This window comes from Balearica regulorum, chromosome 3 (genome assembly GCF_011004875.1).
Source record: "Balearica regulorum gibbericeps isolate bBalReg1 chromosome 3, bBalReg1.pri, whole genome shotgun sequence".
NCBI lineage: Eukaryota > Metazoa > Chordata > Aves > Gruiformes > Gruidae > Balearica > Balearica regulorum.
The window spans coordinates 101,681,008-101,697,829 of NC_046186.1; the positions used below are offsets into that span (position 1 = coordinate 101,681,008).

General features: G+C 39.0%; 1 long non-coding RNA gene across 1 annotated transcript in view; it reads right to left on the bottom strand.

Moving 5' to 3' along the window:
* Positions 1–1,003: 1,003 nt before the first annotated feature.
* The window catches only part of LOC142601099 (uncharacterized), a 40,337-nt gene continuing 24,518 nt past the window's right edge, over positions 1,004–16,822 (bottom strand). The window contains exon 3 of the long non-coding RNA XR_012834700.1: positions 1,004–3,009. This is a non-coding gene — a long non-coding RNA (uncharacterized LOC142601099). The remainder of the gene's footprint in view (positions 3,010–16,822) is intronic.

The window sequence follows — 16,822 nt, forward strand, 5'->3', positions numbered from 1 at the left end:
ATTTTTTTGTCTGGGACACATGATTTTCCCTCTCTATCCTCCTCAAACCCAAGCTGTGGGAGCTTTCCCATCTCCAATGCCAATGATGGGAAAGCAAGAGCAAAACTGCTGCTCTGGGTCACACGAGCTGTCACAGAGATCCTGTCCCCAACCCCAACTTCACTATCTTAACGTGAATCTGAGGAGGCAACGTGTCCTTCAGCTATGCCACTTGCATATGATCACGAAAGCCAGTGAAGGCAGCATGGTCTCCATCTCAGGACCAAAGCAACAGGCATGCTCCCTGCATCATACTTTTGTCAAGCAAATACCTGCTCATCTAAATTATATCTCAAAGATTTTGGGGGTGATGCCTAAATTTGTACTAAGTGTGCAATTTAAATGAAGTATATAACTTCCCATTCAAGTCCATGAAGCTATATTGCAACAGCATTTCTATTTAACTGATTTGCAGCCCAATTCATCTTGTAAGTTAGGTTCCCACAGTAGAACACATGGCAAACTAATAAGGAATGCACAGTCCAACTATACTGAGCATACACTGCCAGTACACAGTGAATCAGTATATGATTCACCCACTTTCATAAAACAGTTGTGACCTTTCATCTGACTACTTCCTCAAACACCATACAGAGAAATATATATAACATATGGAAATCAGGAACTAACAAATTGGGGGAATAATAATAGCTCATCTCATGATTTTCTGCTGTTGTGCTAATCCTTACTACATGCTCTATCAAACATTTGTGTCATCTCTTGCTATCCTTTGACTAATTAACCAGACCAACTAAGGCATAGGTTGCTCTTTGTTATTAAATGAGTGAAGGCAGAGAATACCTAGACTTCTGAAGCATCAGGCCCTAGAGGCCTCGCAAAGGGATGATTTAAAAAAATAATATTATAATAAGAAACAATGTTGTATTAATAAATAATATACCCACCTGCAGATACAGAATCTAATTCTGTATTTTAAAAGTGACATTTATTTGTACAACTAACTTTCCTTTCTGCCACTTACAATGTAAAGCTGATAACAGGCAACCATGAGTACAAACATTAAATTTCGTCAACAAACACAGCTTACACTTACAATTAGGGAAGGTAAGGTTAACATGCTACAGCATTGCACCACAGCTTTTTTCACCACAACAAGTGAAAAATTGCAGGCATAAAATTTAGCACCAGACCAAAATCCTCTCAAGCACCTACTAGCAATATATCACCCCATTAGGCATTTTGAAACAATTAATTATATATTGTAGAAAAAGCTCTACATGGTCTCTAGCAACACAAGGTGATACACATCAAGAGGAAAACGTATTTTAAATGTTATGCAAAGCTTTGGCAGGAAGACTGAAGCAGCACCATTGTAATCCAAACCCCAAACCAGCAAAGTTGAGATAGAGGAGAAAGATCAGAGCTCCATTGCATTCTACCAGGACATCATACATATAAAAGAAACATATGATAAATCTGAGAAGCAAAGGCTAAATGTGTTTTCAAGGGATACCATCCTGCAAATATTTTGCAAACAGTGAAAAATAGTGCATTTTTCTCACAATATATGACTTTGTAAACTGGTGCTTTGCTGCATTTTTTTCTTCCTTCTAAATGGCATCAGTTATTTCTTAGTAGCTCGCTCTGGTCAGGGATCATAGTATTCTAGGGACCACAGAATTGGTACCCTAAAACCCAGAAGGGACAGTTTCTTGGAATGTCACGGAGCTTGCTGCTTGCTACCTGATTGCACGATGAGTTCGTATGTGGAGACAGAGGAGTCCACAATGCATTAGAAAATCTCCAGGAAGTGGCAAAATTATGAAAAAGGTTGACTACTAACCTGTGAAGTCACCACAACGATGCTTTGCAATTGTTAATGATCCAGTTTCCCACCATGTGGCTACAGGCCTGTTTTGCAACCCTCTAAGGGGTCACTGCAAAGCTATGGTACAGCATCGCCCTTTTCCCGCATGAACGTGGTGACAGTTTGCATGACCCAGTGCCTAATGCTTCTACGTGTTAGACAACACAGTGGGTCAAAATGAGTCAATCAATGAACCATTAGCTGAAATCACAGATTTGTATTACAAAAAAAATCTTATAAACCCCATAAGGAATTGGGTCTTTTTATCCTTGGCACCGTACCAATAAGTAACAAAGAGCTCCTATCCCAAACAACACACGATCTCGATTGCTGACAAGATGCCGCAGGAGGAGGAAAAACAGGAAGAAGATGGGGATGGATAAGCATAAAAATAGCTTGAAGAAAAACAGAAGTCCAAGCTTCCCCTTTTCCTAACCATCTATTTATGTCCTTTGGCAGCGTGGCACAAATGCAGATGACTTAAAGCTACTGTATTCACTCTTAAAGAGAAATTTTCTTCTTCACTGCACTTGGGACTCTGTTTCCCCATTCCTTTATCAGCAACAGATTAGCACGGTTCGAGCAGCTCAGATGTTCAAACACTGGTGCAAATTCTGAAAGACTGGGAATGTCTGGCAGTTACTCAAATGCTGCAACAGGCAGACACCCACAGGTACAGATACAACACGGTGAAATACTCAGGTCTACAGTAAAGCTTAATCACACTATCAAACACAGCTGTATCAGTCACATGCTGGGGATTTCCCAGCTGCAGACTGTATCTCCCAAAGCACACGTAGTTTGAAACAATTCGGTCACTATGTAATCAGCAACCATGTGACAATTTCATTTTCTCTTTCAAAACATCCAAACAAGTCTGGATTCAGGCAGACCGTGCAGCTCAGCCACTGTGACTCTTTTTCTTAGTACTTTTTCTGCATTTATCATGTCAAATATAACACTTACTACAGGAGGACTGTACTGGCTTTTATAGAAAGTACTTCTATGATTTTCATTCAGGAAGGAAATAAATGTTTTTATGTACTCACGAGATCTTTCTTTAGTAACGTGATGTGGACAAACCGTATCAAGACCACAGGTTAAACATGTGACAGGCATCATTGGGGTTTGAGTCTCTATCACTAGAAAATATCAGATGAAATCTCTGTAAGACGACGACCATTTTAACAGAGTACAAAATAGCTAGGAACTAGGAAAAGAAAAGCCCGCATTTAAAATTCTTTGTATGTTCTAATTCTACTTGCTTATTGTTCCTCTCCTTCCTCAGTTATAAATCAGACTGCAAGCCCCTCAAAGAAGAGGTGCAGCTGAATATTGTCAGCTGCCTTTTCCTCTCTGCTCATCATCTGTCAGTATTCTGTTCTCAGAGAGGAAAATGTACTGAAAAAAAATTATTCCTTACTTCCAATTTCCTCTCTAGTCTGTGCTAATTGGCAAGTTTAAACAGCAATATTATAAAATAATTTTTAAAAGGCTTAATTCCAACATACGTGTATTAAGGAAGCAGTTTTTGCTGGGAGTACCTGCTGCGGATAGGAGAACCTTCAGTGACAATTATTTTGTTTCAGGAAGGAAAGAGGAAGCCAGAAGGGAGAATTGCACTGAGGGCACTGTCCTTGGAATGCATTTGATTTAAAATACTTAAGTGAGGAGGTATGTCCAAGCCACATTTATCACTTCCAAATGACTATTGTTTCTGAATACTGACCAAATTTGAACACTCACTGCAAAAAATCCCAAAGAGCAGCCTTTAACATCACTAACAGATCAGCTGGATGCTATAGTTCCCTCAACACGCTTTTTATCATCCCATTGAATTTACTACACACTATTCTAAAACAAGAAAGAAAAACACACACTAATTTGGAATAAAAAGCTGACCCATCCTCCAGATGGCCTTCTATGATGGGGTTACAGCATTGGTGGATAAGGGAAGGGCAACTGATGTCATCTGCCTGGACTTGTGCAAGGCATTTGACACTGTCCCGCATGACATCCTTGTCTCTAAATTGGAGAGACATGGATTCGATGGATGGACCACTCGGTGGATAAGGAATTGGCTGGATGGTTGCACTCAAAGAGTTGTGGTCAACGGCTCAACGTCCAAGTGGAGAACGGTGACGAGTGGTGTTGCTCAGGGGTCAGTACTGGGACCAGCACTGTTCAATATCTTTGTCGGCCACATGGACAGTGGGATCGAGTGCACCCTCAGCAAGTTTGCCAATGTGTGGTGTGTTTGACATGCTGGAGGGAAGGGATGCCATCCAGAGGGACCTTGACAGGCTGGAGAGGCGGGCCCATGCAAACTACATGAAGTTCAACAAGGCCAAACGCAAGGTCCTGCACGTGGGTCGGCGCAATCCCAAGCACAACTATAGGCTGGGCCAGGAATGGATGGAAAGCAGCCCTGAGGAGAAGGACTTGGGGGTATTGATTGATGAGAAGCTCAACATGAGCCGGCAATGTGCGCTTGCAGCCCAGAAAGCCAACTGTGTCCTGGGCTGCATCAAAAGAGGTGTGACCAGCAGGTCGAGGGAGGTGATCCTGCCCCTCTACTCCACTCTGGTGAGACCCCACCTGGAGTACTGCATCCAGCTCTGGGGGCCCCAGTACAGGAGAGACATGGAGCTGTTGGAGCAAGTCCAGAGGAGGGCCACGAAGCTGATCGGAGGGCTGGAGCACCTCTCCTGTGAGGACAGGCTGAGAGAGTCGGGGTTGTTCAGCCTGGAGAAAAGGTGGCTCCAGGGAGATCTAATTGCAGCTTACCAGTACCTGAAGGGGGCCTACAGGAAAGCTGGAGAGGGACTGTTTATGAGGGAGTGTAGTGACAGGACAAGGGGTAATGGGTTTAAGCTGAAGGAGGGTCGATTTAGATTAGGTGTTAGAAAGAAATTCTTTACTGTTAGAGTGGTGAGGCACTGGAACAGGTTGCCCAGAGAGGCTGTGGAGGCCCCATCCTTGGAAGTGTTCAAGGCCAGGTTGGATGGAGCTTTGGGCAACCTGGTCTAGTGGAGGGTGTCCCTGCCCCCAGCAGGGGGGTTGGAACTAGATGATCTTTAAGGTCCCTTCCAACCCAAACTGTTCTATGATTCTATGATATGCAGGAGTCTGAGTCACAGAGGCAAAACGCACAAAATTAAAAGAAGGGCCTGCTGTATAAACCCATAAAAAAAAAAAAAAAAGATATTTCCTTTTGGCTTCTGCTCCTATTTCGCTCTGGAAGGCAGGCTGGTGAAAATTTTGCATAGAGAACATAATGTGATGAAATATATATGAAACCTCCTTTTGCAGCATCACTTCTGGAACAGATGGCATTATCCTCTGAGTAAGTATGGTCAGATGTATAACAGACAAATAAGTGCATGACTTGGGAAGATGTCATTAACAGGGCTTTTATGAAAATCCACTCCCCATGTAATCTTACCTCTTAGAAAAACTCTAAAAAAAGGATGGTGCAAGGTTTACCTCTTTCTGATATGGACATGGAGTAGGCAGGAGAATGTTAAAGTAGCAACACCTGAGCAAGCTGGTAAGAAGGCAAACACAGCTCATGCTCAAACAATCCCTGAATAAATTGAATTAGTGTGGCAAAGAGCATAACAATGGTATTTTTCAGGCCTTTATTTATTGAAATTGGAAGAGGTAATAAGCTAGAGAACATGAAATCATCACCAATGCAAAAGAATGATGGCATTATCATTAGTAAACATTGCGCAATGATTCACTTGATTTAAATGCTAAAAAGACACTAAGAGGGCAGAATGAGTAGGAGTGATGAGGGAGACACTGCTGCATAAAGCCATGAGCATGGTACATATGTTACAGCTGTCAATAACCAGCAACTTCAGTATCCTAGCAGAGTAATTAAAATGATTGAGATTGATGTGGGAAAGTCAAAAGTGAGAAGTTTCTTTAAGAAGAAATCTTAGGATGGTCAAGAACTTGTAATTCCACAGTCAAGGAGAAAATAATTTTGGCTAAAAATTGTGTCTTCTTTCACTACTCAAGTGTGAGCAGTAGTTCATTAATAAAAAGTACTATATAATGAATGAAGATAAAGAGAAATGGTAATAATCCATATGAATAAGGAGTTACGAAGGGGAAAAAAAATGGACAAGGCAAGCTAGAAACATTAGCAGAAAGTCCACAGCTGACAGGACCAACGTAACATGAAGAATTTAAAAAAAAAATTAAAAATGTATCAAAACTACAATAGTCCTAGCAGTTATATAAACCTTTTGTCAGATAGAAATGATAAATTTTTTAACAGCAATACAGGAGAGAAATAAATTTTTAGAAATATTTCTATCCCGCATTTGCACAGATGTTCTTATGTCACATGATGTCGAACTATTTTCCAGTCTCTTAGTAACCAAGTAGGATGTTATACAACAGGTTCTAGAAATAAACATTTTAAAATCAGCCAATCCATCTACCTCACACCTAAGAACTAAGACTGAGAAGGCTTGAGAACTAATCATGTTTATTTTAATAAATTAAGGCATTCCAGGGAAATTCCATTTGACTGGAAAAGTGCTAATGTTGTGCCAATAATAACAAAGGCCAACAGATGACTCAGAGAGCTAATGGATAGTTAGTCTGACGTTACTTCCAGGTAATAAAGCTGTTATAAAATTAATAAAGAATTAAAGTACTGGAACATAACTAATATCAGTCAACCCAGTTTTGTGGCAAATAGATCCTGTAAAATAAAGTTATTGCATTGTTTGATGAGACAGATGTTTGGCTGATGAAAGCAATTGTATATCTGTAATATATTTGTGGAGTGCAATTGACTTAATAGCGTATGACATTCTCATTCTGAAAATTAGCACAGCGCAATATCAATAAAATGCGTTAAATGGACTGAAAACTGAAAGATCTAACAAAGTAATAATGAATGGAGACTTGTAACAAACTTTAGGGCATATCACTTGTGATTTGGAAATAAACATAAATCATCAGTGATTTGGAAATAAATATATACATCCATGATAATAAGATTTGTGAGATTAAAAAATTTGTGGGGATGAAAGCTGAAGATAGCCATGTAGACCAATTTGAATCACTTAATAAACTAAGCCCCTTCTAATTAAACATGTCTTAATACAGCCAAATGCAAAAGGATTAGAACTAAAAGCTCCACTAGCAGCCAAATCTCCTCCCTGGAAAACATATGGTCTGAAAGGTACCAAGGATCACAGGTGACCAATAGCTGACATTGTGGCAAAAAACCCAACCCTAATATGATCCTTGTATGTATAGATACAAAAGCAAAACAGCTTTATACAACTACATGCAACACTGGTGAAACCTGCAGTGAAACACCACAGCAAGTTTCACATTTTAGAAAGAATGTTTTCAAAACAGAATACAAAAAAGCAGACAAAATGATGTGAAGAGGAAAATGTCTTACAGTGATATGTTTGAAGTAAAGACTTAAAGTTCACTTGTTAACATTATTAACTAGCTTGACTTAATATAACACAGAAAATACTGGCTCCTACAGGGTTCTTTAACATAAATACAAAGTTCAAGAAAGAAACATGGCATATTAAACAACAAGTTATTTATAACTCAAATTACCATGGGAATTCTCCATGGCATCTTTAGTTCTTGAAGTCTTCAAGTCTGCATACCTTTTCCAGTGTTGTAGCTCAGCATGCGTTTGGATGCTTACTACTGCAGTTGAACACAAAATATTCTATACAAAGGTAACTGGGTAATAATGACCTATGATACAGAGAACAAATTAGCTGACTTAGTAGTTCCTTTTAGCTTTTTCTCCCCCTGTGGATACAGTAAATATATTTTACTCTCTCTTCTGAGAGCTGACACCACTTCACTAATTTTGGAATACTCTATGTTGAGATCTGCCAGAAATCACTAAAGATGGTCAGATCCTCAGGCTTATCATCAGAATGGGTATTCTCTGGAAAGGAAAAGGGTTTTGTTTAAAGAAAAGGTAGGGGGGCAAAGGAAGTAAAAATCCTAAGCCTGATCCCATTGACATTAATATGTGATTTGTCATTGATTTGTAGAGGCAACATCTAGAGCAAAGAGTTCATAACACTATGGAAATAGTTCTAATTTTCGGGTTCTTAATTCCACTTAGAATTTCTTCAGGAACAACTGCTTGGCTCTGTGCATGGTGTAATAATGAGTGTCAGACCTTCCGCTTTTCCAGAAATAACCATGTCATAAGCTATGGCTTCCTTGTTTTATGTATTTACAGACATCAACAAGCCTATATAAAGCCTCTCCATAATTTGTTCGTATACAGTAGTTTTCCTTTTGATATATTTTTAGGTCAATTGCACTTAAACAATACTTCCTCAACCTACTGAACTTTGCTCTGGGACAGATGATCAAGAGAAATGCAAATATTGTACTGTTTAAAGGATAACAGCAAACATTTTCCACAGTACTTGTTGAAAGGGTAGGGTACTATGAAGTACAAAGAGTTTAGCAGGACTCCAAAGGGGTGCAGCACTCACGCTTACAAACTCTGCACCTGCCCTTTGAGTTGCCTCCAAAGCAAGATAGGTGTAAATTTATCAGTGTGCAAGAAGCAGAAGCTAAGTCATGATCTTTCCGTTTTCTAATAAACGGAAGAAAATAGCTTTAAGCCTCTTTGCAAATAATTTTATCAAAAGGAGAATTGTAAGGAATAAGATGACTCATCAAGGAAAAGCTGCATCCATGTGCTCCCTTCCTTCTTCGGTACAAGGTACAAAAAAAAAGCTGTAAACATTTGGAGTGTATTTTCCTAAGGCTAGGTTGTTCTGTGCCTTCAGGCATATTACCTTTGGATATCAGACATGTCAAAACCTACCCTTTTCTGAATTTTCCAGTCCAGAGGATACAAACAGGCCCAACTTCTGGTTACTGGCTCTAGTACAGGAAATCTTTTTATCAGATTCTGCTATTCCCTTCAGAGAAAGAGGTGTGGCTAAGCACAACCGTGCGCTCAAGATTTTTCACGGTCTAAAGAGCTTGACTGCTAAAGGAGCAGAGTGGACAAAAGTCACAAAAAACTGTGGAGACATCAGTTGTTTGGTTTTGTTTGGGTTTTTTTTTCACATGGTTAAAATACAAGCTAAATCAGTCCCAATTACAGTACTGGGCACTGTTGCATGAATAGATTTCCCCTTACAGGGTGTAAAGTACACCACAAAAAATTCAGAGTGGTTTTGGAAAAAAAAAAAATTTCAGCTACCTTGTGTGCTACAAAAAATCTGTTCTGATTCTGTTTTGATCCCAGGCAGCTAATGCACGTCTTACTGTGCAGAGCACTTGTGTAGGGAGAGAGTCTGTTAGCATGTCCACATTGGATTAATAGACTCTTTATGTGCAAATTTTGTTTCAAAATGCTGATTAGCCACATAATTAACACTCAGAATATTGAGGAGAAAAGCACTTGGAACATCTGTAGTTTGCAATGATTATACCTAAGCCACTGTGAATTAGAATATACACACGCACATCTCGCTACATCTTAGTGAGGAAAAACCACAGCAATTTCATCAGATAGCAGACAAATCCCAGCAGGTAAACAAAAACCTTACAATGTCGAAAAAACATTACCATGTTAATTTTTGTGCTTTCTAACTGGAAATTGTTGAGATACTCTATTTAACAACTATTTACTTTGTTTTTCAACATAGTCTTAAATTACTAAACCATTTTGAGTGGTGATTTTTAAAAGATGTCCACAAACTAAACACAGTTATATAAGGACATCCCCTGGATAGGAGATCCCTAAAGAACTAAGATACTGTATTAGTGGTTCAAATGGATGCCCCTTTTCCCTATGACTCGGTACTGGGCTAATTCACCCCATACCACACCACACCATGTAGAAGGTCACGCATCTGCTAGCATTTTCAAGGGGAAACAGAGTGATAGAGGCCACAATAAATATCACTTTGGCTAAGGATTCTACCTTCTGAAGATTCAACTAAAGGTGCTGTTCTTCACTTGCAGATATGGTGTTTCTAAATGCTGACTACGGGTAGAGACATCTCATGGCAGCTAAATACCAGCCCTTCTATATAACTACCTGGGCAGATTCAGAATACCTGTGTGGTCAAAGAAAGTCAAAGCGTATACATCAGTGCAAAACAGAATCAAGTTATGTCTGCTTTGTAGGAAACAAGACTTTCTTGTAGAACTGATCATAATGCAACTCCTGTTCTGTTGGCAGAACTAGAGATTTGTGCAGGTGGCATAATTCAGCAGCCAGTAATCCAAAGGAGACTACTGAAAAAGAATCAGGCACTAAACAATAACACTGAGAATGAAAACAGGCATGAATGGACTTTGAGATGGAGAGTGGTACACAACATGAAATGAGATGGAAAATGATTGACACAGGGACAGGCAGGACAGGCACATAAACAGTACAAGAAAAGGCATGGAAGCCTGGGAAGGGTGGAAGCATATGGCTACATCATGTGCAACTGAAGTCAGCGAGAGTTGACTCAAACTGGCAAAAAGTGAAGGATATACGTAAAGATGAAAGAATGGTGATGCACAGGGTGTGTGTTGGTGCTGATTTTGCAGGAATCTGAAGCTAAGTAATCGAGGCTTATAGTCTGAATTTGATGGAAGATGAAAAACTGGTACAGGCAACCTTTCTTCCGCTGTTAAAATTGTATTAGGCAAAATTCACTCCATCGTAACTGAAAAGCATGCCTACTGCGAATGCCTCAAAGCACCACAAATTGCCTTTCAGGATCCTGCAGAGCCCTGTCATACATCTGGTCTGGATTTTCAAAGAAATCATTTTAAGAGGGTCTTGTCCTGTAAAACTCCAGCAACTAATTCAGTAACAAATGTCTTGAAGTTTCAGCAAAAATATGCCCCTTTCCCAGTTGTTAGTTATCGGGGCTGCCCCTTCAGGACCTTTGCAAGTAAAAGGAGCAGTTTTGCTATGCTTACTCACAACGAATAGCTCCCGTCACATGGCAGCCTGCTGGAACCCAGTGACACGTCTTGCATGAGTTAGGATTACAGAATCAAGCCTACGGAGACTAGTGGATAAGCTGTTCCTATCCAGTAATCTAAAATTATTCGCTGTCCTCCAGACTCCATTTTTATGTTCTCTCCCGACTCATGCTACTTTTCAGCCCTGGATCATAACGGATCTAACTTAATCCACCGTTCTGCGCTGTTGATCGCCACTAAGTCTTCCCTATCTCTGTTGTCACAGTGCCATGCTTGAAGAAAAGTGAGGAATGTGGCCGTTGTGGCAGCACTGAGTGAACATCACTTTTAAGGAGAATATCCCAAATCTCATTAAAAAGAGATAAAGCCATCTGGATCCTAAGACAGATGGTTTAAAAAAAAAAAAACAAACCACAAAACTATTTTGAAACCAATTTACTAAGAAAAACAGAAAGGAAAATAAGTTTGCTGCCAACTAACGTTGTAGTCCTTGTTATCTATTACCACATGAACAAAGCACTCCATGACTGCCTTCAATACCATTGCCAATTATTATGACAACATACAGTATAATCGTATTATGTTTACAATATAATACATGTGAGTATTCAATAGAGCCTGGCAGGACTTCAGTCACTGCCTCTTTTATGCTTTAAAAATCCATTTTTCAAACTGAGTTTGCTGCATAACATGTTCCCTAATTACATACTTCACTGTATAGAGAAGAAGAAAGGGTATTGAAAGTGATTTCAGGCAAACCTCTTAACATTTAGTGAGATGAACCATTTTTATTCACACACATTGCACCACTACCAGCCGATATAATATCTTTATTCTATAAACATGCCCCACCTCATTCCCATTGACATCAGTGGCAAGTTTTCCAGAAGTTTCAACTGAAGCAAAATCAAGACCAAAACGTTCAGGACCTAGTTTTAAATGGGTTCTTACTTCACTGTTTATTCTATAATTGCAAATAACTATAAAGGTAAACAGGATTATTTAAACATCTGCTTAATTTGTGAATGACATCAGATAACAAGCTTACCAAATGACTCAATTTATATTTGCCAAATCACGTGCAAAATATGAGCAGGAGGTTGCCTTGGAAAATATGAACTAAAGACATATGCTCAGACTCAACCACCTAGTTACTAAATGACCCCATTGTCAGCCCATAGTCAATAACTCAGTCAAATTTCTGGGTGGGCTACCTACTTTGTAGATAAATCAGGACACAGGTGCAGAGATACTTAAAATAGTAATGTGCATGCTAGCCTAGGTGTACTATGCCTAAGCAACAGCATACAAATCTGATTATAATGATTCTCAGGCAAGCCTGAGTTCAAAAGTAACATGGTTCACACAGCTCTTCATCTGAGTTAATGAACCTCATTAGATTCAAGATATCATTATAAATTATTACAATGCACCAGCCTGGGTGCCTCTACACTGCGTTCCACTGAGCAGCCAGTTTCAGAGACTTCTTAGCTCAGGATCAGCTAAGAATAAATGAAATCAATTTAGGTTTAAAAGTTTAGATTTAAAAGCAGTAGTATTATCCACAGCTTGCTTTTCTCCAGACTATCCTGATCCCTCGCTATCATGGCTTAAATGCATTTCTATGATAAAATGTTACTTAATGTAATAATTGAATTACCAAAAAAGTGACATTGATAAATTGATGTAATGGATAAAAAACCTCGTTTGATAGTTGGTTTCAGAAGGTAGTGGTTAATGGGCTGTCCTCAGCCTGGAGGCTTCTAACAAGTGGAGTACTGCACAGGTGTGGACGGGGACCTGGGATTCCTCCAATGTTCTGGAGGAGGCAATGAAGTGTGCTCTCGCCAAGTTTCCAGATGACACCAAACTGGGCAGAGCAGTCAAATATGCTCAAGAGCAGGGCCACCAGTCAAAGCGACCTAGCTAGGCTAGAGGGTTGGACTGATATGAAATTACAAAATTCAGCAAGGACAAATGAAAGTCTTGCACTCGGGAAACAAAACCCCCCTGCAGCAGTACAGGCTGGAGACCAACTGGCTGGGCAGCTAAGGACATTGGCAGAATGAGCTAACAATGTGCCCTGGCAGTAAAGAAGGGCCACAACAGCCTGGGCTGTACCACCAGGCACACAGCCAGTAGACCATTAGAAGTGATTATCCCCCTTCACTCAACACGCTTTTGACTGCATTGAGAATACGGCATTGAGAATACTGCACGAGTTTTGGACCTCCCAGTATGAGAAGTATGTTGATAAACTAGAGTGAGTTCACTGAAGGGCCACCAAGATGGTCAGGGGGCTAGAGCAGAGGCTGGGTGAGGAGATGCTGAGGGAAGTGGACTTGTTTAGCCTGGAGAAGAGATGGCTTTACCAAGAAGATGGACCCAGACTCTTCTCAGCACTGTATGGCAGAAGGATGAGACACAAAAGGACAAATTGAAACAAGAAAGGCTCCAATTTCATATAAGGATAAACTTTTTCACCAGCCAAGCATTGGAGCGGGTTGTCCAAAGAGGTTGTGTAGTCTCCATCTCTGGCAGTATTCAAGACCTGATTGAATAAAGCTCTGAGCATGTGCATATGGATGCCACGATTTGAACTTCAGTCACTGACAAACACTGTCTTGTTCTGCTATTGAAAGGTGCTCAAAAATACATGCCACCACTGGCAGCTCCAAAGCACAGCCCTGGTTACGTGGGGGGGCAGAGTCAGAGCAAGTAACAATTGCAGGGATATCTTTTTAAATCTGATGCTCAGCTTGGAAATTTTAGCACTGGCACAGTGGTCTCAGTGGAGCTGCTTTGCAAATACCTGAAAAATGTCTGAAACCTCTTACAGACTTCTCTGATTACTGTTGGGGGATTCATTTTCACACTTCAGTATGATTTATACCATCTAAGATCCATGTATAAACTTAACGGGAAAATCTGGAATGTACATCCTTGTATTTCTATCGAACTGGCTAAAGAGAAAACAATTTAAAGTATTAGGCTGGAGAGAAACTGTTAGCATAATTCCTCAGGTATCTGTCTTGGGACATACTTACTATTTTCCCTTGTGACCTTGGCACAGTAATTAGATCTGTGATAAGCTGTTAGTACAAAGAAAGACTGCATTCCACACCAAAGGAGAATGGGTAACTCTGCAATAACAGAAACAGAATGAAATTAGATAAAATAAAGTGCATGGTCATACCCATAGGAGTAAGAATTCCTGTGACAAGTTGGAAATAACAAATGAGGGGAAAGAAGAGGGTGTATTAGTCCATCAGAGGATGACTATGAGCAATCACCGTGGTGTGACATAGATAACACCAAGATATTCTGGGTGAGATTTTGCCAGGAAAAATAGAGAAGTATTAATGTCAGGATATTAAGTGCTAATCAGAGTGAAACATATTACATGTAAGGTCTTGTCACTGATATTCAAGAAAAATTAGATCAAAATAGAGCAATTACAGAAAAGTCTGACTTGAGCTTTCAGGCAGCACAGTAATAAAAATAAGATAAATGCTAAAGATGTAGATAAAATGTCTGTTATGAAAGAAGAGTATGATCAAACTATTAACAAGCTGACAAAATTCACCACTTTGAATATTTCCTTTACAATTTCCTTTACGTGTAAATAATTACAATTTAAAATGACCAGCATTATTTACTACTTTGTTTCTCTAGACATCAGTTTTAGTGTATTTTTCCTCCTGCATATATCGCTTTTACATCTTTTGTTCCAGGACTATGGATAGCAACAACTCTGAAATTTATTTCAACATCAATCCTCACAAATATAGATAAACTTCTATTACTCTCTAAGAGTTACAGGAAATTTTAGCAGAAATATCAATTACCAAGGAGAAACAGAAATAACTGAATTTGATTTCATCATGAAAAGAAAGTCTGTGCAATTATGAATTCATATTGCTGGAATGAGGAATCTTATTATCATTCTTTGGGCAAGATCACTGAAAAAACACAATTTCCCCCACTAACATCACAGACTTTGTTTTCAAGGCTGGCAGTAAATGTACAGTATTCTTAAATTCAGACATAATGTTAAGCACTGCATGGCACTTTGCCCATTCAATTAATCCTTATGGCCCTCCTGGTAGGTAGTTTAGAGACCTGCCTAAGGCCACAAAAGTAAATCAACTAGGAGAACAACACAGCAATGTCCATCTCCCAGGTGTGTGCTGACCATTAGACCATGCTCCTCTTCTAGGAAAGGATCTTGGAAAATTCCAAGTTTTATGGGAAAGAGGTTCTATTTAAACATTTAAAACTTTAAAGCACTTACTGGAATAGAAAAAAGGAAACAGAAATAGAAAAGATGAGAAATCCAAGTTAATCCAAGAACATGATAGCAATTGATCACAGTGCAGTCTGGAAGGAAAATGCAATCAATACAGAGGGGAAGAAATCAAATAAAATAAAGATACTGCTTCAGTGACTGAAGCAAAGATCCTCAAATTGCAGCTAGGGGTGATCAATGTTTTCTGACCCCTACTGTACGATGAAAACTAGAAAGCTAAACATTACGAAATGTCATCTAATGATAATATACATCTTTCTTACAACTGTGTAAAAGTGGCAAAATAGAAGTCTGAAATTGCTATTAGAATTGCTACTCAGTGCTTTAGAAGTGGCTTACTCACCAAATAGACAGCTTACTCACTGCAAGGGAGTGTTTTGGTGCACCTGTGCTCCTGGAAAATGATGATAGCATGAAAATTCTCCTGGCTTTTAAAGTCTTTTCTAGATCTGGTATCAGTATGTTGATATTTTGATGACAAACTGATATTTTTGGTGACAATTTCAATTTGTTCCAGGAACTTAACGCTGCTAATGAAAGTAATGCTAACGTTTACAAAGTTTATGATGTTACCGATCTAAACAGAAAGTACCACACAGGCAAGTATCCTAAATATTAAGCAAATACTGTTTTCATTTAGGAAGTAAATCATCATGATTATTATTTTAAATACTATTTTGTACCTAAGAAGTAACTGGAGCCAGGTCGGTATGGTCCTATATATACCTATAGGACAGCAATACTATTTTGTTATGAAAATCAGAATCTTTCATTAAAGAATTCAAACTTTTTTTTTTTTTTTTTTTTTTTAAGGGAAAAGTAGGGAGTTCACCCTCTGTAGCTTGGAAAACTCTCATAATCAAGAGCTCAAAAGTCAAGCTCCATTATTGGTATTTTACAGTATCTTATTCCATGTGTAGCTACAGTAACTCACTGCTAACATTTTCACAGCACAATATTATCTAGAGAGAGGCAAGAATGTAAAATCTAGCTCAAAGTTTTTAGCAAGAAATTCAGAAGAAAATCTTGCCTTTGTGTTTTCTTATTCTGCCCTCTAATTGTCAGATTGTTCAGTCTCTCATAGGATTATCTCTGAGGGAAATACTTGAATACATACCTTCCCCTGTGTCCTACACTTGCTTTCTGGAATTAATATAGCTTGTATAATTAAAAAAAAAAAAGAAAGAAAAAAAGAAGAGACTCATCTAGATTACATGGGAAACTTATCTGGCCCTCTGTTAGTACAAGAAGAGGAGAAGAATGATAGTCCAATTTCCTTCCCTCTCCTCAGACGGGTCAATATGACATAAGTGGGGACTTGACTCCACTTTCACAGGCAAGTGAGTAACTCCTAGGATTAAGAAAATAGACATGAATATACCTCTGATCCTCAAACCTCAAAGTCAAATCAAACTCTCTTTCCCTTTCAGACACTATTAACTCTGAGAATGTGAGACTTTTTTCTTCCCCCCCTTATGTTTCATTGAGTTTTAATTCTAATTTATTTTTAATATAAGGATTCCCTTAGTTGAGTTTTCTTGAGTTTCATTTTTTAAAAAAAGTTTTCTTAATGTTTTCCCTCAGAATTTAAACTCTTCTTTCTTTCCAAGGTTTAGATGACATTATAAAATGAATACTGTTTCTTTAAAGCTGATGCAGTAAGAACAAGCAGGCTG